The 26,028-nt window shown below is 36.9% G+C and overlaps 1 protein-coding gene across 5 annotated transcripts in view; it reads left to right on the top strand.

The window, feature by feature from the left end:
* The first annotated feature begins 1,454 nt into the window (after window positions 1–1,454).
* Window positions 1,455–26,028, top strand: part of LOC119782130 (poly(rC)-binding protein 3) — a 69,366-nt gene continuing 44,792 nt past the window's right edge. For 4 of the 5 annotated variants that reach the window (XM_038282935.1, XM_038282938.1, XM_038282937.1 and 1 more), the window contains exons 1-3: window positions 1,455–1,518; window positions 3,902–4,008; window positions 4,195–4,315. The gene's annotated coding sequence lies outside the window, so the exon portion shown is untranslated. Of the gene's footprint in view, window positions 1,519–3,901; window positions 4,009–4,194; window positions 4,316–16,122; window positions 16,226–26,028 lie in introns of those variants that run through there. The other variant, XM_038282936.1, reaches the window with a different exon arrangement.

The raw sequence follows: 26,028 nt of genomic DNA on the forward strand, positions 1-26,028 counted from the left end.
GCCTAAAAAGAGGATCAGACAGCTGCAGCTGATCCAGAACGCTGCTGCCCGTGTCCTCACTAAGACTAAGAAAGTAGAGCACATCACCCCAGTTCTAAAGTCCTTACACTGGCTCCCTGTATCTCAGAGAATAGACTTTAAAATACTTCTGTTAGTCTATAAATCTCTGAATGGCTTAGCACCTAAATACATCACAGACTTGCTATCAGTGCATCAACCCTCCAGACCACTCAGGTCTTCTGGCTCCAGCCTGCTCTGCATACCTAGAACCAGAGCTAAACATGGAGAAGCAGCATTTAGTTCCTATGCTCCACTTATCTGGAACAAACTTCCAGAAAACTGTAAAAGTGCGGAAAGCCTAAGTTCCTTTAAATCAAGACTAAAAACACATTTGTTTAGGATTGCCTTCGACTGTTCTAGTTAAACAGTTCAACTAAAACATATTTTCTTTAGTCCAACTGTTTTTAATATTCTTTTTTGTTTCTGCATTTTTTATTTTATTTATTTATTTATTTTTTCCTACTTGCTTTGATTCTGTTTTATCTTCCTGTATTTTAATCATGTAAAGCACTTTGCATTGTCTTTGTACTGAATTGTGCTATACAAATAAATTTGCCTTGCCTTGCCTTGCCTATTAATTCCCTTTTACATATATTTATGTAAATATATGCATGTGTCCATGTGCTTCACGTCTGTAAATGACAGGGAGAAAACAAGGAGATAATAAAAATTTTCATAAAAATATTCTATATTTGCAAAAATCCTGCGTTAGTTTCAGCCTATGAATTGTTTCTAATGAGGACAACAGGGGTGCAAATCTTATTTATTGTCTTTTTCAAAGCTTTTTAAACTTGGAAAAAGACCTTTTCCATTTTTTCCACACTGAAGTTCCCAGATAATTCTAAACTGGATTATTAAATATTAAATATAAATAATTTCAAGCACAGGTTATAGCTTCTCTTAGGAAAAAAAAAAAATTCTAGGATTTTCTTATAAATTTTTCTTTTTCCATTAATATTTAACATCAAATCTTTGTGTCCTTTATATTAAGTACCAGGAGAGGGCAGTATGTGCTCACAGTCAGCATTCATTGGTGTTTAGTTGTCTGCTAGAATAATCAAATAAAATATGTAACAAGCTAACAGTGGGAGGGCTTGTTGCAGCTGCATAGAGCTACAGTAAAGTTAACTTCATGATTAATAATTTTAGATCTTTTCAGGGATTCTTTTCTGGTTTTCGTTTGGAGTGCTGACTGCTAAGATCTCAGCTTCCTAACATCAGCATTAAATGTCCCAGTTTTAGCCCCTTTAAAATAAGAAACCCATTCAGGGATAAGTTCCTGCTGTGTGGCTCTTTAGAAATGTCTTCTAACATCAGGAGCATGATATGCTTTTAAATATTCAGCAATGTCCTCAGAGCACCTTTAACGCACTATTTTTCCTTTCTTTCTCTAACAGATCCCCAGAGCACAGCTGCCGGGACTAATTTGGGCTAAAAAACATCACAGTGTGGAGCAAAGTAAGCTTTAAATAGAGAAAAACATATTTCTCCTTAATCACTGTCTACTCAGAACTTTTGTTTTAATCTCATCAAAATTCACAGATATAAGAAAAATTATATGAACAAATATATGTTCAATAATTTTCATGATCTCTGGGCTAAAGATATTAGAAAATGCAAGAAAATACTCTGATTACTGATCATCATCAGTGGCATCAATTCAATGAAAACAGGTCTTCAGTTGTCTGAGATGTTTCGAGTGGGAAATATATTTTTTATCTGTATAATTCCTTATTCCAACATTGATGAGAAGCAACAGTTCTTCTCTAAGATGATTGCCTTCAATGTGTGAACTCATCCCTTCACCTTTTGCAGGGTCAGTAGTAAGGGCCTTATCCAGGGTAGGAAAGGAACTCTGGCAGCAGCGGTTAGACGTTTCATTGGTTTGATTGATGAGGAAAGTGTTTGACATTGTTTTTGTCCAAGGGGGAGCAGGACAAATAAAGAACAAACACACAAAGAGAGGAAAAAATGGACAAGATCACATCGTTTTGTATATGAAGGAAGCCACAAAGCAAAGGTAGCAGACCTCTGATCTCACAGATGAAAGCTGGACCTTAAAATAAATAACTGTTAAAGTAAATTCTACAGGCAGAATATGAGATTGGACCCAGTTGGCCTCCGTCTAGCACAACCCATGAGCTCTGGACTGCTGTGAAAAATCCAGACGGCCTTCAGCCTTATGTACGTCATTACATGATGGACACACTAATGGATGACACTGGTCTTATGGGATTACTTCCTACTGTAAGAAAATTACAAAAAAACAAAAAAGTTGCACAAAAGCTGTGTAAGGTAAAAGTTCTTCATTATAAAACCACAAAATATGACGATGTGTACAGAGCATGAGTCACACAGAGTACATTTAAAGAAAGAAGGTATTTTTATTGCTCTATGAAGTGGGCTATGATTATAGATCCTGGATTGTGACAAACCACATAGCTCCTAGCTTTGACTAGGAATGTCAGTGGATAAAAAACACCACTTTGCTTTGCAGCGAACGAGGCAAAAATCACAAGGTCAAATGTCCACATGGTCTGCATGGTCCACATTGGTTTTGAGGCTGAGTACACTGCTTCGTAGAACACCATCAGCAGTCTAATGTTGTCTGGATTTAGTAAAAAAAAGTTGATTTAGTAAAAAATATTTTAGAAAGTTGAGTTAAAAAATTTATAAACTAAGAAAGCAAATTAAAAAAGTTATGAAGTACAAAACTGAAGTTCCTGAATCTTCATGAATATACTGAAGGTTATGTTGTTGGAAAAAAAAGTGTTTCTTTCTTTCTATAAATGTTTGTCACATTTTTAACATTTGTTTTAGAACCATTTTTATGGCTGTTTTTTGTTAATTACATTGACCTTGATTTTTATCATAAAAGTACTAATTTTACATAAGTAAAAAGGTCTGTTCTGTCCTTCAATAAGACTCAACTATAAATATTGAATTTCAAAGTATATCACTGAGTGCCCTATAAAGGGTTAAAGGTCATAACATCATGGACATGGCGATAATGCAAGGTAAAAGTGATTCCCCAATGTTTTTTTAGGGGAAGTCTCTGGTTTTATAAGCTTTCTGAGAGTTTTATTATTACTTTAAAAATGACATTTTGGAAGCGCCAATAAGTACTCCTGGAAACAATGTTGATTAAAGTGTCATTAATAAGGAGCCTCCAGGGTATTAATAACACATGCATATCCTGAGTGTAATTGTAAGAACAAGCTGCAGACAGAAGGAGCTTCTTCTTATTGCTGTAAGAAGAAGCTTTAATTTCTCATGGAGAAAAATGGGCTCTGCCTCACGGTGAAAAGCTCCAGGTTTTGAAATCTCCCTTTAAGGTTCTTCTGGCTGCTGCATGGGGAAATTGCAGGTCTCGGGAAGCCAGTCATTTCCAGCACTAAAGTAGAGACATTTGGGTGTTCCACTTATACAGAATTGGTCATCTTGAACTTAAAATGTATGTAGGAAAAACTTTTTCCCTTTCTGACATTTCTTGTTGAGCATGCATAAGCAATATATGTCCCTGAAACTTTGCTTACAACAGTGGGAAGGTTTCTCAAATTTTTTTTTTTTTTAGATAAACAAATTTTCCCTAGAAAGAAGTCGGTTTAAGAAAATTACAAGACGGTTGCAAGTCATAAGAATGGGAACAAGTCAGCCTTTTAATTACTGTGGTGGTTGAGATTTTTTTGTCCACTCCTTTTATCACTACTTGCTCTGATCAATGTGAATAAATGTTCTATAAATGAGAAACTTAAAACTTCCTGTAGAACTTAGTGAAATTATGTTGTTTCTGTCCCAGTTTTCCTTACGCTCACATCCTAACTTTGTGTTTTCTATTTAGATCTGTTGTCCAAGAGATCCATTGGACCTCATTCCAAAGAGTTCTGATAGCCACAGGTCACATGACCTGGAAGAAAAAACCCAGGAGGCTTTTGGGATCGCTCTCCGGTCAGACACTGTTTCTGCTGTCCTATCACTAACGTGTTTAATTTTATTTAAATATGTGAGTTATAGAGTTATAACTGAGTGTAGAATTTCAGTAAATCCCATTCTAAAAACATAGATACTGTAAAGGCGCTTAGAGAGATCTGTAAATGTAATTTGACTGTATGTTTCTTTTTTGCTGTGCCTTAGCATGGGCTGGATATCAACCTGAAGGGAAGTCTAAAGGCTGATGAACTGATCTGAGTCTGAGAGGGAGAGCATTGATCTGGTGTCCTGTATGCCCTGGGAACCCAACGCCAGCACAACTCAGGTGGGAAACCAAACAAATTCAGCCTGTCAACGTAAACTGATGGGCTTCACTGTCTTCTGTTATCGAGGCGTTTAGACAGACAGTCGTCCTTGGACTGAAGACGATCGCTGATAACAGGGGAGTGCTCCTCTAATCTCCGTCTGTATGGAGCGGAAAATTTCTCATCATGACAAATTATTTTATTATTTGATGGGTATGATAACAGGAAATGCTTTTACTTAAACCTAACATTTTGTTCAGTCTCTGTCTTTGAGACTTTTTGGTGCAAAAAGCGTTTTATAGGGAATTTACTTTGGTGGTAAAGTCTTTTACATAGACAAACATACAGCTGATATAAATACTTTTGGATATGTATGATGGAAATAGAAAAATGGGGCAACTTTCTACAGAGGAAGAGCAACATGGCTCATAAAAAAAAAAAAAAAAACATATGAAACTGAATTGAATAGTTTAATCCTCCATTACTATAAAATTAAATGGTACAGGCATCACTTGACTGGAGCTGCAACTAATGATTATTTCTAATAGCTTTTTCGATTAGTAGACGAATCAATTATCTCCAGCGTTCCATTATTAAAAATTTCATTTCAGATGCTTGAGAAAATATTTTTGGCTCACTTATTATATTCTACTGTTAAAATGTCAAATAACAATCTGAATATATTTGAGAACAAAATGAATTTAGCTTTTAATAATGTTAACAACGATCACAGGTTTTGCACTCAGACTTGTTCTCTTTTATGACTTAATGCATCTAGCACCAACATTAAAGAGAGATGAACGATTCTAATTAACAAATATTCTCTCCATCACTGTAATTACAAATAAAAGTAAGAAAAGAGACAATCCTGTTATGTAGTTTTGCTTTGATCTAAACCATAAATCTCCGTAATAAATGAAACATTAACACATTTACTCGGCTCAATTTCCACCGACTGCGGGAGCTGATACAAAACTAATGCCAACAACAAATATTGTATTTTATTTTGGGAAAATAGAAACTATCTATCTGTGTCTGAAGCATTTTAGTTTAAACTTGAACAATAAAGCAACTACTCCAAAATAAGTGAGTTATTTCTTGCCTGTTTCCGTATTCAAGAGTCTTCACATCAAACCATTAAAGCTTTCAACTGAACCTTTCTAACTCCAGTTCCCTGAATCACCACAGAGGGACTAATTCAACTCAAACAGAGAAAAGTTGCAATTGGAAAATATTAATTTTATTTATACAGGTAACATATTCATATTCTTCAAAATATTTCGATCTGAGGAAAACCATCTGAATGCATCAACTCATTGAATCTCTGCAATCCCTCGCACTGAGCATGCATGTAGCGACAGTGGAGAGGAAACTCCACTGTAACAGGAAGAAACCTCCAGCAGAACCAGGCTCAGTGTGAGCCGCCATCTGGCGAGGCCGACTGGGGTTCAAGGAGACAGAAGCAGATAAAGAAATAGATTAAATAAGTTCTTTCTCTCTCAAGCCCCGGTAGAAGACTTTGATGCTGTGAATCAACATACACTTGGATGAGTAACACAGAAAAGGATTAGATTAGTCTGATAATAGAGGGTGAGTGGGACTGAGAATGAGGGAGGAGATGGGATGGAGGTGGGTGAAAGCTTACTTGCGTGTGGCAGAGAGAAGCTGGGCCAGGGGCTAAATGAAGGGGATGTTGCAAGATGATTGGTTCCGGAGAAGGTGCGGCCCCCCCGAGTTGATTGGCTGGAACTGAACGAGAAACTTCACAGTTGGTTCTGGTGAAACTGATCTTCCAGATAGAATTTAGACCTAAAGTTGACATCCACAAAGCTCCTTAAATTGTTGTTTCTTTATTGAAATCTATGAGTTTAGAGTTGGGTAGAAAAAGTGTAAAAGATCTCAATTTAAAGTGTTGTATAGATGTGTTCCATAGTTCAGCATCTTTTTTTTCTCCTACAGTGATTTAAAAACTAAATAAAGTAAAAACAGGTAGAACCTGCCTAGATTTACTAAACTGCAGCATTTAAACAGGGACAGATATCATGCATTCTGGGTCTACTGCTATGAAAGTTTCCACTATCTACAATTGCAGCATCTAAAATCTTTGCTGTGAAATTCATGGCATAAAACTAAGATTGTTTGGATTTAAAAAGCATTTCCACATAAGTATAAAGCCACAATTGCTAGTTGTTTTCTAGCAGCCCATTTGTTGTAATTTTTGTTTTGATAAAAAAAAAAGAGAGAGAATTACAATGCATTAAAGTCCTGTTGTTGTCAGCTGTTTACCTGTTTAAAAGTGTGAGAGTGTATAAAACAAAGAATTGTCCCACAAGAATGTTTTTTTTTTTTTGCCTCCTCCAAGTTATTTTCTATTGTCAAATCAATTAATAACTGCTTAGCTGCTGTTTTGCTCTTCATTGTAGAAGAAGCTGATACTGGGAAAAAAACAAAAAAACTCTTCAGGCTGAAAAATGGATTCATTGCATATTGTAAAAACCAAAGCCCGGGTGTAGATCACGCTATGAGAAATTTTACAATTATCTTTAAAATAGATTTATTATGGGTGAAGGTTGGAGACCAGTAATGTTTTTATAATTGTAACATATTACATTGATAGTACGACATACATTTTATAATGGAAAATTGAAATATGAAATAAAAACAGTATCAATTTTTTTATGGTTTAGCCTAGAATTATCAATGATGCAATTATTTTTTTTAATAAAGTTTGTATGGCAGCTAAAGCTAACTTGTGAGTTTTTAAAATATATTTTGGCCTTGCTGCCTTTATTTAACAGCTAAAGAGAGAGAGAGGGGAAGGACGAGGGACCCATTCAGGATTTTTTTAATTTTTTTTACTTTAGTGAGTTGTAGGTATTTATTAATTCAAAGTGCAATTAAATTTGTATCAAAAAGTGTACACAAGATGAAAAAAAGCAAAGCATGGGTAATAACTTACATTAACTTAATTTTGCTGATGTAGTTTTACTCCCTGGTTTAGCACTGCACACTTAAAATAAACTATTTTTACTTCAGATTACTTTGATGGTTTATGAACTCAAAACATAAAGTAAAAATGTCATTTGTTAAATGAGATTGACTCCATCCATCCATCCATCCATCCATCCATCCATCCATCCATCCATCCATCCATCCATCCATCCATCCATCCATCCATCCATCCATCCATCCATTCATCCATCCATCCATCCATCCATCCATCCATTCATCCATCCAACTTCAGATCATGTTTGAACAATGTGTACAATGTGTGATCTTTCCATCTGAATGCCAGCTTTGTCCATCTGTTTTTGATAGAGATCACAATAAGAAACTTGCTGATGCCAATAGAATCAAAATATCTGAAGAGGGAAAAATGAAACTCGGATATTCCTCCTGGCTTTGATCACACCTTGGATCAGAAACAGCAGTTTTTATAGGAAGGAAGCACACAGCTTCCTTCAGTGATGCAGGGAGCAGATGGCTTATAAAATCAAGCAGGCACCCAATATGTCTTCTAATACTGAGGAGGTCCCCGAAATATTTTACACTATATTAATAAAAGAAGATTAGTTCAAATGCTAATGATCTCTCTCACCATTTCAAAGTAGCAATAGCTACAGGAAGTAGAGGAGGAAGCAGCATGACTAGTGCATCTAATGTCAGACAAATACAAAGAAAGTTTATCAGGAGAGAAAATCTGGAAACACTGCATAATTAGACATTGATAAAGTCATTTTAATAAACAGCTTTTATCTGCAGGCTGCTGGAAAGAAAGCTGTTTCTCTGAAATGATTCAGCACTGGAAAATTGAGAGAAAGTATTTCTCTCAGCATCCTGATGCAAAATCTGCACAAACACTGTTATCTGTGTTTTTGTTTATAAGGTAATGAAAGCTACAAAATAATAAAGCAAATCCTGAGGCAGAGTTAAGCTTTACCAGGTCCAGTCATTAGAAAGCCACACATGTATGATGTAAAGAACTGAAGGAAAGATGGGAATTTCAAAGTCTCTTGTGAACTAAACAAATGCATGAGTTTCTTTACCTAACAGGAGATAATCGACAATGGATCAGTGATGCTATCTGGAGCAAAAAAAAAATCTACAACATTAAAGCTTCTCAACCTTCACATTCCAACATTGCTTAATGGAATCTAAAAGGAATGTCTTTTGCTCGACAGAATTTCTGTTTCACTCTTGAGCACTTTGGGAAGGCATTCAGTGACTGTTCAAAACTAAACACCAGATTCGAAAAGGTTTAACGAGGTCTAAAATGGGATTTATACTTTTAAAGCATAAGTGAAATATGTCTTGAAGTACGTGGTGGGATTTTCTCAACAGCTTATGGAATTTCATTGGTAAAAAGGTTTTAGGCACTTCAGCTTTAGGGGAAAAGGCTTTTCTTACTTCTCTGGTCTTATTTGAAGCCTAGTGAGACCTTAAAATACAGCTCTGAATATTTTCATCATTCATGGATATACTTTGCTCTCCCAGATATATGAAGTATATGAAGGAAGTGTATCAAAGCAAAATAAAAGGGTTTTATGGCATTGCCAAGCTGTTGAGTAATTATGAGCAGTCAGTAAAAATATAGTTATTTTTTAACTTAAAGGTTTATAAGTTATATTTATTTTGAACAAGTCAACTTTACTTAAAGAAAATCTATTTCTATTTATTTTGTATATTCTTATAAAGTCCAGGTTGCTCTAAAGAATGTTTAAAGCCAACTACAATTCAACTTTTAAGTTATGCCTATAAATTGTTTGTGTCACTTTCTATAAAAAAAATATGTGGTTGGTCAACTGAGTCCAGTGCATGTTTTAGCAGCCCAGCCAACTTACAACACCTCCCTATTTAGGTCTAAATGATTTACAACATTTGTTTAAAATACTAAGTGAAAGCTAATCATACTGCAGCAATAAGCAAAGACAATATTGTCAAACTGTTAAAACTCACACAACCAAGGACAATAACGCTCCTCAACTGAATGTTAATATAATGAGACCTAATTGAGTTCAGGGTAGAGTTCCATACTTTATTAGTTTTATTCCATTTTCATAGAATTTTTATTTATTATTAGTTTTTTTTATTGAAGTCATGTTTGTGAGCATTGTGTATTTTTCTGTAATCAAACAAGGGGTACCAACAATTCTGTCTAGATGTGTAAATTTGAATTTCCCCCAAAATAAAAGTTAAAACCAATTAATGCCATTAAACTGAAAAAAATAAATAAAATCACAGTTAACATGTTTAATATCCTGTTAAATTATTGCAATATGTTTAAAAAGATGCATAACAAGTTTCATTTTATTGTAATAATTATTTTGAAATTTAATGTTGTTACTTCACTTTAAATATATATAACTACATTTATATTTAATAAAGTATTTATACATATGTATATGTATTTCAATGGGGTCACAAGTGTTTTGCAGACTTATTTGTGATGCCACAGGCCGATATATTTAGGAATAGTTACCTTTACCCGGAGTGACCTGCCATCTAAAGCACTCCGAGCAAACCTAAACTCAGAAATTTGATTGTGACAATAAAAGCGACTGCACCCCAGGTGCACATAGGAGCTTCACTGCAGATCCTTCCTCCCTGCTGCTGATAGACTTTTTAATCCTTGCTGCTCCCAATTGCTCCAATAAGTGTTCACAATATGCTGTAAATTGCAGCGCTTTTATCTGCACACTCACAGTTTTTGTTCATAATAGCCTATATTTGCAAATGACTTATTTGCCATTCAGAATGTTTTTCTACTCAATTATTGTGCACTCCATCCTTGTTGTCATTTGAACATGTTTTTCTTTTTTATTTATCCATGGGCTAGTGTTGATCTTTTTCTATCTTTTATCCTTTATAATCATTGCTGTACCGCTTGCTGTGGACAACTTAGTTTATTTCTGTTTCATTCGTTTCATTGCACTGTGCTAAATACCTGTCTTTTGTTTATGAAGCAGTGTGCATTTCTGCATGTGTTGAATTTTTGACTTTTCGGCACAGTTTAAAATATCCCTTTTTGGCTGGTTACTCTAAATCACCCTTAGGTGTGAAGTTGTAAACAGCTCTATATCTTGTTTGCCTCTATGTTTTGTTGTGATGGGCTGGTAACTTGGTCAGGGTGTTCCATGCCCCTTAGTTAATGACCGCTAAAGGTACACTCGAAAAAAATCTAAATCTAGATAAGTATTTTTTTCTTAAAATAAGTGCATTTGCTCTTGGATTGAGGAGGTAAAGGAGCCATTTTGCCAATGGAACAAGAAAATTTACACTTAAAATAAGAAAAGATAATTGAAATGTGTTCTTTCAAGTACATATTATCTAATTATCTTATTTTAAAAGTAAAAATACTCATTCCATTGGCAAATTATCTCATTTACAGTACCTACCCGTACTCAAATTGAGGTTAAATACACTTAATTTAAGACATTTTTACTTATTTCTACATCATTTTTCAAGTGTAGGAACCAGTTTTATGTTTAAGTCCAAGAGGAGGCAAGTTTGACTGCAACAAAGAACACGACAGGATCATGAGTACTAAAAAAAAAAGCAACAAAATAAAACAAGCTCAGCGATTTTATATCTTTTGAAAAAGAAACTCAGTTATAACTTTTTTATTCTAATCCAAATTTGGAACAACATAATTTCCAGTTAAGTAAATCTAATCCATTTAACATTATAAACAATATTTATGTGATATAGCTGGAACTGGAGCTTTGCTTCACAGCGCTCTGAAAAAAGTTTTCCAATTTTCGGTTGATCTGCCATACAGAGTTGTGTGACAGATTAAAGTAAACTCAGTGGAAGCCCTATGCGTAGCTGTGGCTAACGCTGCCCACTTTCTTTAAAGCAGGATGAAAAAAGAAAATAATAACATGAACGAATTTTCTTTTAGGTTTCCACTGCATGGATTTATTAGACTGTCCGTCTTCCTGTTTGTAGTCAAATCCTTTGAGCATGTTTACGTGCCTGCACATGTACATGTATATATATGTGTTTGACAATTTAATACGGAGCTTTATCCCTTAGAAATATTTAAATCTGAGCTGACTGTCTCTACAGAGCGCTGCTTTGGACTGATAGGCATAGTCAGAAGATACTGGCTTTTTGTCAGAACCCTGAAAGGGAGGAACTCAGAGCTGATGCTCCCTCCGACCACATCACCCGTCGACAGAGATTATTTGAAAAAAGCAAATCCATTCAGTTCGAAACACTTTTACTCATCTAAATGAGAAAATATTATGTCTCCAGGCTGAATCCCTTTAGGCAATAATAATATTTGAATTGTATTTATAAACCATGTGGCCATGCCACCCTGGACAGGGAACCATGCATATGTCATTAAAAACAACCCCTGCTCAGATTATTTTATTTAGGTCATTCTTGTAAGGACCTGATGGCTCCATTTTCCATTGTCACCTATAATTCATGAGAGAAAGAACAATCCTTCACCTTCACACACTTTTGCTTCTTCTTGAGACCTAAACTGCACAATGTTCATGTCTTCAGTATTCCAGGAAAGATGTTCTGAGAAAGTTGCAGCTGGGTTTCCCTTCATCCCAGATTTTCTCTCAGTCTGTTCTACAAAAATAAAACGAGACGCCTCAACAATATAACTGCCATCTCCTGGTTAATCTGATAAGAAGAGGCCGCCTCACTCCTATTATTGGATTTCGCTGGCAAATCTTGGTTTAATCAGATTAGAGGATTTAACTTCTTGTGGTCACTGAGTTCTTTAAGTGTCTTTTGGCAAACGTCCATCAAGCTTTACTGGACCTCATTCAAAGTTTGCATACATTCTCTGTGTTTATAAAGAGATTAATATCAGACATTTTCAGAGCTGCCATTGTGGAATTACTAATTTCAAAAAGTAAAATTTGGTATCGATTTTCTGTTTCACACAAGATGTGTCTTTTAAGCTCAGTTAATGAAATTTAACAGTGTTAAAAATTCAGAGTCAACCTATTGTACTCTAGAGTATACACAACTATATTGTGTGTGAATCTGCTCAAGTGTTGGAGTTAATGTCAGTGAAAAAATTGACTGCTTTGCGGTGTAAGAAATGTCAATTAACCACCAGTCTCAGAAAGATCTTTCTGATTTTGACACTAAAATGGGTAAAATTACCTGAAAAGTTAAAACTGGCAATAAAGTAAATTTTACACTTACTTGAAATGTGCCAAATATTATCTGAAACAGAGTTATATTTAACTCTGTATGGTGTAATAGTATCACTAGTTTTTTTTTTTATTGTGTAAAAACAATAGAGACAAGATAGTAGCTTTTAGGTTTCTCTAGATTTGTCCAAATAGAAAAACAAAGCAGGCAAGACAGAGATTTCTGCATTTTTTATTTTTATTTATTTTATTCCTTTATTTAACCAGGAAAAGTCCCATTGAGATTAACAATCTCTTTTTCAAGGGAGTTCTGGCCAAGACAGCGGCAAAAGATTATATTACAAATTACATTACAGTTTACAATTACATCTATCTATAATTATAAATTCATAAAACAGTTACAAACCATAGATCTCATTTCCAAACCTTTGAGTAATCGTTTAAAATGTCCAATTGGAATCAAATCCTTCAACTTCCAGTCTTCCTGAAGATTGTTCCATGCTGTGGGGGCAGAGTACTGAAAAGCTGTCTTTCCAGCTTCAGTGCGGACACTAGGTACAGACAGAAGCAAAGACTTTTGAGAACGTAGAGAATACAGTCCAGCCACTCTTGGTTGAATGTACTCACAGAGGTATGAGGGGAGCAGACGCAGAATACCCTTATAAATGATCATATACCAGTGAGTGAGTCTACGAGTCTCTAATGCTGGCAATTTATACAAAATTTCTCTAAATGTACATTGTCCTTTTCCTGTAGTTATTGTTAAAACTCAACAACTCAAGGAATTGTAGATTTGTTTATATTTTGCAATAACTTCATATTTAATGCTCACTTATATTTATATTTAATGTCCATTTAATATCCCGTGGATGTGGCTAACTTGTTATTGTCAGGTTGAGTGGAGGTTTTGAGGACCCAAATGCAGAGGCAGGGGTAAGTTCTTGTAGTTTTAATGTAGTGTTCACAGGTAAAAGAGGCAGGAATCCAAAAATCCAACTTAAAAATGCAAGACAAACCCGAACTAGGGAGACATCAGGGAAAACATGTACTAGAAGTTAGAGAAAGATCTGGAAAGACAAGGAACCAACACTGAGTCACTGCACAGGGAGAGTATTTATGGCTGACTGAACAAAGACAGGACTAATGAGCTGATTGGGAGCAGGTGTGAACAGAGGCTTCTAGAAAGGAGCTAGGGGACCAACACAAGAGGGCACCAGATGGCAACAAAGAAAAACCCAAGAAATCACATACACCCAAAAAAACACTTAGATCTTTATAGCAACTTCCATTCCAAATCTAAGAGACACTAACTCAATCAGATAGAGCTAAGAATCAATTAACTAAAAGTTACTTTTAACTTTAGAAACAACAGCTTAAGACATGTCACCATGGGGTACCACGCAGCAACCATTGTTTTTTCTTCATGTACTACCGTACTCTGAGAACTTGGTTATTTCTGAGCTCCTGAAACACCATAATGCTAAACATTGTTAAGGACTGATGCTGACCCTGCTGTTGTTTTAACAGAGAGCTCCTTGGTGGTTTACCTCATAAGAATCTCCAAACACCATTAATGTAGTTGACAGTACCTGATGAGGTTTGTAGAGCTGGGATTGCATGAGGGAGCTCCGAAGATGTCGAGGGCATCTGAACTGAAAACAGATGGAGCTCTCTCGGGGAACTCATTTAATTTGGGCTCAACATGGCTCCTTTGTGTTCATCAGCATTGTTCATCTCTGTGGTATTATCCATCATTTGCAAGCCCACCCATTTGAGTTCTGCAATACATCTCTGAAGATGCAGCCATGAAGAAAAATGTTTTATTGGAAATGAAATTAGATCTTGTGCCACATCATTTATTATCTGGTGCAAATATATAGCTTTCAGAGAGATTTGTCCTCCCTCCTTCTAAAAGCATATAGTGTATGAAAGAAACATAATTTCTCAGAGACCCTAGTGTTTTTTTTTTTCTAAATAGGTCTAATAGTAAACCCACATAATCAGTGGATTAATTTTCTCTAATTCATGCCCTTCTTGGTTTTCATTGCGCCCCACCCTTCAGACTGGTTAGTGCGTTGGTACGTGCGCTCCACATTCCTTGAAAATATATTTATTTTTAAGGAATGACAAGTTGCTGTTGAATATACCCAGGTCATAGTCATTCCAAAGAAGTTAGTAAACAATCCATTGGACTTTGTTTCCAAGTTTGAAAAAATTTTTTTTTACTTTTTTTAGAATGACAAATTTTGATGTACAGTAAAATGGATTTTAATGAAATCTTGTTACTTGTTTTTAGAAATTTATATAATAAACGGAATTAAAGATAATCTCAAAACCAATGTAGCAAGAGCAAACTCTTTATACTAAACATTAAAACATTTTGTCAATTTCTCTTCCCTTTTTAAAAAACTTGGTTTCCCTCTTCTATTTTCCCATACTTCTCCTCTTAACTTTAAGTGAATTAAACCCTTGAAGGAACTCGCACCACGAATTGGAAAAAAGAATACATGCATGTCCAGATGTCTAATGCTAATGGTTGATAAAGTATTAAAAACCTAAACCATTGCCTTCAAAAGGCTGTGAGCCGCATAAGGCTGGGCATGGGTTCTTATAGCCTGTCCAGTCAGGTTGATAGGCCTCAGTCTGAAAAGGGGCAGATAGAGTCAGATTTCAAAGCAGGACTAGCAGTCAGTGGAAACAGGTTAGGATCAATCAGACATTATGTCTTTTTTTTTGTTAAAGAAAATCTCCTACAGCAGACAGTTGTATAGCTAATTGTCGGTGTAATAAAGGCCATCAATAAAACATTCCTGCCCTGCAGACCCAGTTTTAAGCAACATTTCTTTAGGGGTAATTCTGGTGCATCCTGTGCTGTGATTGGTCTGTTTTAGACCGGAAAGTCTGAGCGTTCTTACATCGACAAGCTGTACATTGAATACGCATTGCATAACTCTTTCTGGCCAGGCCTGGGTTCTTATGGTCAAGTTTAGGATTTCTAGAGATTTCTTACTTTGGTGTGGAACCAGTATTTTTCATTGTTTTGGAAATGTATAACCTCCTAAATAAAGATGCAGATATACCCCTGAGTAGGAACTTTTTACCTTCTTATTCCAAGGCAGCAGTTTTAGCTGTGTTTGCCATTTTACAGCTAGAGAACTGATAAAAATGCTTCTTTTGCCTAGACTTAAAGATTATTTTTCTAAATTATCAAATCTAACCACTCAGCTAAAATCAGCAAGCAAACAAAATGCCTCTGGATATAAGAAGTGAAAATCCACTTCTGTTTTGAACACAAAAACGTGTTCAACATGTGTTTATTGTTTTTCTTATCACTTAACTAATGTGAAATTTAACATTTTGAGATTCTTTTTTATATTGAATGTAATTTTAAACCCAACAGTAGGAAACTCCATCTAAGCTGTGAGCCAACATCAATGTTTGAAAAGCTGACATATTAAAGAATACTAATTTTCATTGTTAGCTTTCTCCAGACTCCCCACACCCTGAGGGGTATCCTGATCTGGGGCATTAATGGTTTCTTCTGCCCAGTGAGTTTGCTTGACAGGTCAAAGCATGACAAAAAAAAAAAACAAGCCAGTTATCTCCAACATTTATCAAAGTTCGAATTCCTCCACTGGTCACGTGTCTATATTTTGACGTCATGAGTCCTGATTCATCGCCTGCATGACCTCATGTCTTGACCAGTTGTTTGCCACCACTGCACCGCATCTTAGTGAAAAATGGGATGGAAATCTAGGAATTCCTTTAGGAATTGAGGCAGTGTTCATAAAGTTTAAGCTGTTAAAGGTAAATCTTTTTTCAAATTCCTGTTAATGACATTATTAAATTATATTAATATCTTTGTTCTAATGTATTATGCTGAACTAATGTTGTAGATATTGTTCCAGGGTGTCACTCCTGCATGACTGCCTGCATGGCGTTATTTTAAAGAGAGTAATCGGAGCAGAATGATTTTCTTTGAATCACTTCTTAGGATTAGACTTATGATTTATAGCTAACGACACACACTTTCCTTAAACCTTTGAGGTAAAATAGCATATTTGTGTCATTAAGCTGTTCAGAAATTTTAATTTTCTCTTCCTTAATGATTATTTTTTTTGGTATTATAAATGTAACTGCAGTCGGTATTTGTAACCTGTGATTTGTTGATAACATCTTCATTTTGTAGCAGACACCAACAGACTAAAAACAACAACGTGCCAAGCTAATGCTGCATGGCAGGAGAACAATGAAAACAGGCATCAGCTTGTTATTATAAATATAGCTCAGATCTTATTGGGGCCAACTAATTAGACATGACAGGCTCTAGCCTGGTTGCAGTCACATACAGTAGCTTTGGGGTGTGGGGTTCTGACTGGCAGAAATCCTGATTAGATCCAAAACTGATCCAAAACTGTTCCAGTGAAGATCTTCTACAGGATTATAATTTATTTCAGGTTGTCGACTTTTCAGCAAGGCTTTAGGAGATGTCTGAGAAAACACATTGTTTTAGGTCAAATGACCTTATTCATTTTATTTGACTCTATTTGTTGAGAGTTGGCCTAAACCATACGGTTGCACAAAAAAACAAAACACACCACTCCTGACTTTTTTTTTAGCCTTATTGATAATTTTTTTTTATAGCGATCTAAAAGTAGATTTTTAAATGATTTTTCGATCATCTTTAGAAGTGATTTTGTTGACATCCTGTTAGCATGTGAACAGAGCAGATGCAGGACAAACTGCACTGGTGAAATCAAACTTTTTTGCTTGTTTTTCCCTAACAAATGGCCACTTATTAACCACATGCCTCTGCTATACTATTCCTGTGGTCCTCAGAGTGTCCATTAGGGCAGTGTTTTTCAAACATGGTCCTCAAGGCACACTGGCCTGCATTTCTTAGATGTTTCCCAGCTTTCACACACCTGTTGTCAATTGATAGCAGATTATCAGGCTTTGCTGAACTGCAATCATCTGAATCATGTGTGCTGAACCTCTGAAACATCCAAAACATGGAGAGCAGGGTGCCTTGAGGACCAGGGTTGAAAAACACTGCATTAGAGATTGGTGATAGCTTGTAAGAGAGAAAAATTAAGTAAAAATAAGGACATTGCACTGGAGGCTCTTACCAATTGCTCCACCAGCACTGGGAATTTCTGGTCTCTTAGTTTGAAGGTAACATGCTCAGCTATACAGTAAGTTAGACCAGGTATGAGAAGACCTGGAGGGACAGGCAGAGCTAATGTAATCCATGGCACTTGCATCTGAGGATTTGACCCTGTAAGTTGTTAGGAAACATGGGCCATCCCACGTTAGGCAATCTGGAGAATCGCAGTAGGCTTTAGGACATACCGTATTTTCATGACCATAAGGTGCACCATACTAAAAGGCGCAGTCTCAGTTATGTGTGCCAATACTGTATTTAACACACACATAAGGCGCACCGGATTATAGGGCGTGGGTTTTATATCCCGGGACATATCCTCTACTACGTTTAAACACCTCTACTGCGTAGTTAAAAATAGAGCGGGAGCAAAACTGAGTATGTTTGTGCTTTATTCATGTATTTTTTTTACAAAGTATCAATCAAACCCATCGAAGTCATCATCCTCTGTTTCTGAATTAAACAGCTGCAATAAATTAGTCATGACAATCTCTCCTTCTTCGCTGTCAGAGTCACTCTCCGTGCCGGGCAGCTCCTCGGAAATGATGCCGGCTCTTGTGAAAGCTTGAACAACAGTGCCAGCAGACACGTTAGTCAAGCATCTACAATCCATCCGCAAACTGTGGCGTAACTTGCACGGTGCTGCCTTCCACTTTTCGTGAAACTGTGGTCTCCGTCGGTCATCCATCGCTCCCACGCCGCTCGCAGCCTTACTTTGAACGGCCGGTTCACACCGATTTGTCGAGCGGTTGAAGTTCCTTTGTCAGACCTCCCGGAATAACAGCAAGCACAGCGTTCATTTGTTTCACCTTGTTTTTCACATTGGCTGTGAGATGGGCACGCATGGAGTCACAGATTAACAGCGATGGTGATGCGTGGAAAAAACCACCTGGTCTCCTTACATACACCTCCCTCAGCCACTCTTTCATCATCTCCTCATCCATCCAGCAACAAAACAACAATGTCCTGCATAAAGCACATACCTGTTCTTTTATACACAATCCACGCCCACACTTCCCCCTTTAACGTTCTCATGGTGGTCTCAACAACGTCCGCAGTAACAACACACATAGGGCACACTGCACATTTTGATGGACAAAAAGACGTTTTTATGCGCCTTATAGTCGCGAAAATACGGTATGCATCTACCGTACCAGAGGAAACTGAAAGTCATTGTCATTTTCACTTTTCCAATCCTCCTTTACCAACTATTTTGAAAGGTGCTACTCCCAACCCTGCCAGAACTTGTGGAGCGCACCGCTCCCTCACGGTTAATCCACCCGCAGTGGCCTACCTCCCCTAAGGATTCTTTGTCTGCATAGGTACCAGACTAAAGATATCATTGCAAGAGAAGCAAGAAGGAGAGGAAAACTTGAATGCATGTCTTTTCACAGGCAGGTATGGGGCATTGCAGGCAAACAAAAGAAGCCAAATGACCCCAATTCCAAAGGGGTGGACTCGTTCGTCCAATTTTTCAATTTGCATGTTATTTAAAGGCTTTGTCGGCCACTGTATAAGAGCCTTGAACTCAATGCCATTTCTGACATTTTGAATTGGAAAACGCTTCCTGGATGTGAAGCAAAACATCTTCAAACTTGGAAACAAAACCTAGTGAATTGTTTTTTTAGTTTTTTTTTTTACTTTTTTGGAATTTCTTAGATGTTTTCAACATGTGCATGAAATTCATGGGCATCATGAGGAAGATCTACCATCAGGGCTTGGAGCCTGCACTTCTCTCCCCAGCCCATTTTCACATAATGCAGCCCAGGAGGGCGAGGGTCAATGCCCTAAACCCTAATCTTCTCTTTGGTTTATATTTACATGCCATGTAGCTACATTATTTAATGTAATTCTGCACGAGTAGGTGGTTAGAAAAACAAAACAGTATCAGAAAATAAGGATAGGGATTTTCTTAGTGCACTGCTGTGACATCTGCTTGGTCAACATATATATTACACTGCACATTATGCCTACTTGGACTTATGTAAAAGCATACCTGGACCCCTTTCCAAATCTATCAGGTGCTGGTCCTGCTTTTTTAAATGTCATCCTCTGTGTCTTATCGGTATGATGAAATGCAAAGCATTCCACAGGTCGCATGAACAAATGATATCTCTGTAATTTTGGGGACACTTTGTTTTCTACTATAAATCATGATTTTCTGATTGTGTTTTTCTTTTGTTTTGTTTTAGCAAAAGCTGTTGGCAAAAGGTGTGTTAATGTTTCTTGCTTATCTGCTGCCTTTCAGGACTAAAAAGTTTATTTTTTGAAGTTATCAACTCCACATAAAAAAAAATATATCAGGGGTCTTAGAGGAAATGCAATTCAATTTGTTTATGATAATAAATATTTGTTGCTGAAAGTGGAAATGGTTTGTTTCAAACTAAATATGAAAATAAATAACTTAGAAAAATCACCAACAGCAGCTCCCTTGCTCCTTTGGCTAGTTTAACATAATGCTTCAGAACAACGGATCTGTTTCCATTCCCTCGTTTTTAGTTTCCTAGGATGAGTTATTGATAACCTTGTGTACTTCAAATTGGTTTAAACATAAATCATTGCAGCTGCAATCCTAAGTTTGTACAAAAAAGCTTGCTTAAAGTAAAACTTGAAGCAACCCTTGAATTTGTTTCAGAAACATCCATATTAATGAGAAAATCTGATCCAAGTGTGAAACGATCCTAAGGGATTATCCATCTCCTCAGCTTGTTAACACATTTGGCTGCAGCACTATGTTTGGGAAAAGCACCAAGATCATTACGCCGGGAGAAAACTTAACACATTCATACCACATCAAATTACTTATTGTCCATGTGCTTCTAATTACTTTGGTACCACAGAGACGTGAAGACATCAAATATTCCCCAAAAAGAATATAAATCCGAAAAATCACACCTTTCAACAATCAAGCCAACAGTTTAACTAAACTTTTCTGTCCTCTACATCAGTTTTGCTTTAATAGAATTCACTGTAACTTTTGCTGGAAGAAAAAAATAAAAGGAAATGTAGTTATTCTGTAGCCTACAGAATAACTGAATTTGATATATGGTGTTATAAGAAACCCGAGAACCAGATTTCCATCCTGTCATGGTACTTGTAGTTATTTTTTGTATATCCCGGACTGTGCTGCACTTTGACCAGGTGGATAATAGCTGCCAAGCAGGCTTTGAGAAGACGGGAAATGGCTACTAGGCTGATGACTAGCTTTGATATGGCTGATATAAGGAGGAATAGACTCATGACAGTCGGAGGATGTCCAGGACATGACCAGGGTTAAATGCCAATTCCATTCAGGGCAGGGTGAGCGAGTGATATTAGGCCTGAGTCAGTCTGCTCGACACAGCGTTCTCCTTTGTGAAGCAGAAATGTCCCTGAGAAATGTTTCAGCGCACCCCAGTCATGTGACTGCTGTTAGCGAGGCCTCATAACGTAACACTTCATGTCAAACTTCAGTTAATTCAAATAATCTGAATCGCAACTCAAACCGCACTTTGAGTTGGGGGGGGGGGGGGGGGGGTGTTGATTTAAAGAACAAATGTCTCATCATCGGGATTTGCTCCGTGATCAGAGGAAATGTTACTTGGCGCAGAACAGTGGTGAAATTTGGAAGTTCAGTTTAATATAATACAACTCTGTCAATAGTTCCGTCTGAAATTAATGAAAATAGTTGTTTTAACGGTTATTGAGTCAGATATGTGGCGGTAATGTTTGATTTATCTAAAGGTTTTTATCTGTTACTGTGTAAATGAGTTTGGCTGTAATTTAAGGACAGATTCTAATAGATCTGCAGAGTGGGAACTATAAATCTGATAGGAGTTTAATTTTTTTTATTGTTGTTTTGCACAATATGCTTCACTAAGTATTTTTTGTTGTTGAATATTAGAGATTTTGCAGATAAATTTTTATACATACATTGTTTAGATTTACTTATGTATTTCTAACCCTTTTATAGTATAGAAAATCCCTTTATTGTCCCACAATGGGCAAATTTACAGCAGCAGAAAGATTATTGAAAATGGTCACACAAATGTGGACCTTAGAAAAATGTATAAGAATAACATAATAGGGAACAGTTAAAATTTAAACAATAAAATACTGTAAAGTGTTTTAACAATATAAAACTGGAGAATAAATAACCAATATGCAGCTATGGACATTTTTACAGTGATGGATATTTAAAAATAGCAGCCACATCAGAGATGTGCAAAATGACAGCAGCAGGTTATTTAACTGACTAAGGTTTCTATCATTACATTTGATTTTATTTGTTCCTGCTCCTGGTGGTTGGAATCTTTATTCCACTCTGGATTCTTGTTAATGTAGTCTTTGTTCGCTTTAACTTTTTTAAAAATAAATAAATAAACAAACAGTTTTGAAAACCTCGTATTCATTCCTTTCCTGCTTTGTGCGTCAACTTTCACGGTTGCTAAGCAACAGAGCATACGCCGGTAAAACCCGCCGAAGGGTAGACCTGGAATTTACAGACAAAACTCTTCCGGCCTCCTTATTTTCAAGGACTTCGAAGGATCCAGTCTAGGTAGACCGCGTCCTTGGAGGATGCAGCCCAGGTTTTTTCGAACAGAGCCTCTGATTAAGAACAGGGCTGCCTGCACTGACGCGGCTCAGGGATTACGTCACACGGAGCGTCGTGCGCAGTGAAATCAGGGACATTTCCTCACTTTCTAAAAAAAAACCCGGGACGCCCGGGACAGGACGTGAAATACGGATATGTCCCGGGAAATACGGACGTTTGGGCACCCTAATTAAGGTCTATTTTAACATTACACATAGAACAAAAATAGACAGATACACACACACATTACAGACTCAGAAAAACAAACACACCTATACTTACATTCATCCAATGATTCATTTATAACATATTCATTCACAAAACACATCTCATCAGTTAGATCCCCAAATGATATAGCTTAGAATAGGTTAGTTTAAAAGCAAAATAAATTAAAGATCAGGTTAGTTTAGTTTATTCATAAAGAAAAAAGATGTCTAGTAGTGAAATGCGTGTAACTGGGTGAGTAAAGAGAGGAAGGGACATGGAAGGAAAGCCAGTGCCATATATAAACTACTATATAAACACTATTTAGCTCCTGATAATTCTCTTTTAATACAATCTTTATCAGTCAGAACCACAGGAGGAATGTGGAGAACCTGTGGAAATAACTGGGCAGAAGAGCTGATTAGAATAATTGAAATTACTATTTCAAGGTTATTTTATGAAAGTATTTATTTAGTTGTAGGTGCAGTCTATCCTAATACTGTGCTACACGGGGCCGACAAGTGTCCTAATTTAAATAAAGTAGAAACAATATATACACATGATTAGGTACGCGATAGAGCAGGCATCCCCAACCTCTGTCCTCGAGGCCCGCTGTCCTGCAGGTTTTAGAGGTTTCCTTGCTCCAGCACGGCTGATTTTAATTGAAAGCGGATTAACAGGCTCTTGGTCTATTGCAATCATTATAATCAGCTGTGCTAAAGCAGGGAAACCTCTAAAACCTGCAGGACAGCGGGCCTCGAGGACCGAGACTGGGGATGCCTGCAATAGAGGACCTGGACTGGAATCGATGGTACAGTTTCCTGAGTGCAAGTCATGCATGTTTGGAGATCATGCAAGTAATCAACATGGGCTTGAAAAGCCAGGACACACATTATAATTCGATAAAATAGTTGCTGGACCACACTGCCATATAGCTGTGGTGCATCAGAAGGGCTATTTATCATGTTGCAATTTCGCAGGTCAGACATTTGTTTTTAAAATTATTTTTATTATCATCATCGTCATGAACAGATTAGTTCAGCCCTATAATAATGTGTTCAAATGTAGTTCCCAGGCCTATCTACCCGTATTATCAAATACATCAAGCATGGTGTTGAGTTTTAGCCAATTGTATCAAACTGGTTCATTGGTTCACGGATCTTTGAAAATTTCCATCACTAAGGTGAGCACAGAAACCCTTAATGGCAGGTGGTGCACACTAACACTGAACAGAACCTCATGCAAGCAAGGAGGATGTGAAAATATGCCTTTGAAAAGCTGATAGAGGCAGGTATAAATAGTCAAATTAACAGCTGAGAAGAATGAGGGTAATTGGGAGAGTTGCAGGTGCATCTGCTCACTTTAATTAACAGAGTAGAGCACAGCAAGAACAGGCAAGCAGCAAGCCAGCCCATAAATCCAAACAACCAGGCTGGATTGACAGCATACTTTCAGATGCTTGTATAAGAATCAATTATGTAAATTGTTGAAATTAAATTTTTTTAATAGATTTTGCTTATTCATATAATTAATTCCTGGATTTAAAACTGATATTCTTATTTAAAGGAGTAGTATAACTATGATAAATTTTTCTCTCAGGCGTCTGTAACTATTCCAGAGTTGAGTGTTGGAGGTCACTCGCCATCAGTCAGACGCTTCCTCTTCGTGTGATTAAAGAGTCTGTCCTCGTCTCAAAGCAACTTGCATAATTGCTTCTGTTGCTGTTATTCCCCTGAATAAATCTGTGCATTTGGGCCTATGGACTTAATAAAATGACTATACTGACCCAATGTGAACTGTTAGATAAGTTCTTGGTTAGGTTCAGTAGTTTGCAAACCTTCACAGCCTCTTTAACTGCTTAATTATTATTTTTAATGATTAAGAGGACTTTTTTTTTCTTTGCAAAACATAAAATGCTGCTTTTACAAGGTGTTTCTCAAAGAGATGGACTTTGAAAAAAAAAAAAACTTGATAAATAAAAGTTATCAATGGGTAAGGAAAAAAATTAGGACACCCCACTCTTACCTCTATTTGGTTAGCATAACATCAGTGAGATGTTACTTGGAGACAATAATCTCTGACACCAATATATGGCTTCACCACTCCTCACTTCAAGCTGAGAGGTTTCTTGCATGTTAAGCCCCTTTAAATTCACCCCAGCCTTTTTATAGCTCAAGATCTGGACTATTCTATGTTGGATTTACTGTTGTGGATTACAGACACTGGCCCTTTGGATTGATATAAGTAATTTTAGATTTTAGTTTGAGTTTTCAATATTGTCCTTTTGGAGGCTATTTAGGTCATTTCTAGAGTCCTGGAGCATTCCTCCAACTTGCTGGAGGGGTTGGATGTCAGTTTTAACCTGGAAATGCTTCAAAATCTCAAATAATAGTCTCACCACAGAGGTGTCTGGGTTTCTCTTTTTTTAACCTTTTGTATCTGCTATACCACCTTCAGCTAACTAAACAAAAATGGCTGCAATCTTCTTAATCCATATCAGGGGTCACCAACGCGGTGCCCGCGGGCACCAAGGGGCCCTCAAGGACCACATGGGGTGCCCTCTTCGTCAGAAGAACTCACTCAGTGGGTTAAGGCCCCGTCCACACGAAGACGAACCCTGGCCTAAACGCACAAATTTTTCACCAAACCAGCCTCTCATCCACACGAAGCCGGCGTTTCGGGGGTCTGTAAACGATCTTTTTTTTATTCAGCCTTCAGAGTTGGAAGATTTCGAAACGCCGTTTTCGCGTTTCCATCTTTACGCTCTAACCGCATGTTTTTTTTTTACACGCATGCATCATAGCGTCACCTCTAAACACGCATGCGCGACACAGTATCAAAACAACAATGGCGCCGTTGCTGCTAATGCTACTCACCCTGCTGTCGGGCTTACAACAGAATCTTCTTCTTCTGGAATATCTCCAGGAAGAACGGAGCAATATCAACGACATAGTTCAGCACCTGAATTTGACTTAACCACGAAAATGGGCCCGCAGGGCAAACATGTATAAATATTAGTGCGCATGCCCAACATTTCGTCGCTTATTTTTGCTTTGGCACCACAGCGCCACTTACAGGCCTGGCATACATTTTGCAGCGTTTTCATGCATTCGTGTGGACGCTCACATTTATTTTACGTCTCCGTCTTTACGGCAAACGTTTTGGAAAATATCAGCGTTTCGTGTTCGTTTTGACTTCGTGTGGACGGGGCCTAAGTTTATTTTTTTTTATTCTGTTGCTCTTCTTTTTAATAATTTATGTATTATTTCATCATGTTTACTATTTCATCATATTTCAGCGGTTTCAAAATGACAATATTAAAAAGAAAATTAGTAATGAATAAAAGAATAAAATAAGAATAAAAATGAGTTTTTATGGATGAGATTTACTGTATGTGAACACTGATCCCTCCAGTTCATAGGTCAGTATTGGTAGCCCTTCCTATGACTCGGTAGCCATGAAGTTGGTGACCCCTGATCCATATGTTCTGGGATAATAAGTCTGTCTAAGAAACCGAATGGCAGAATGACCAATGAGGGAAGTAAGCATTGTTCCAACTAAGTCTTTAAAATCCTTGTTGGAAATCTTACACTAGGAAAATGAAACCTGTTGAAAATATCAATCTGATGCTATTCATGTACTCTGCTATTATCCAGAGAGGTGCTGCAT

Source organism: Cyprinodon tularosa, unplaced genomic scaffold (genome assembly GCF_016077235.1).
Source record: "Cyprinodon tularosa strain WSP-4 unplaced genomic scaffold, ASM1607723v1 ctg189, whole genome shotgun sequence".
NCBI lineage: Eukaryota > Metazoa > Chordata > Actinopteri > Cyprinodontiformes > Cyprinodontidae > Cyprinodon > Cyprinodon tularosa.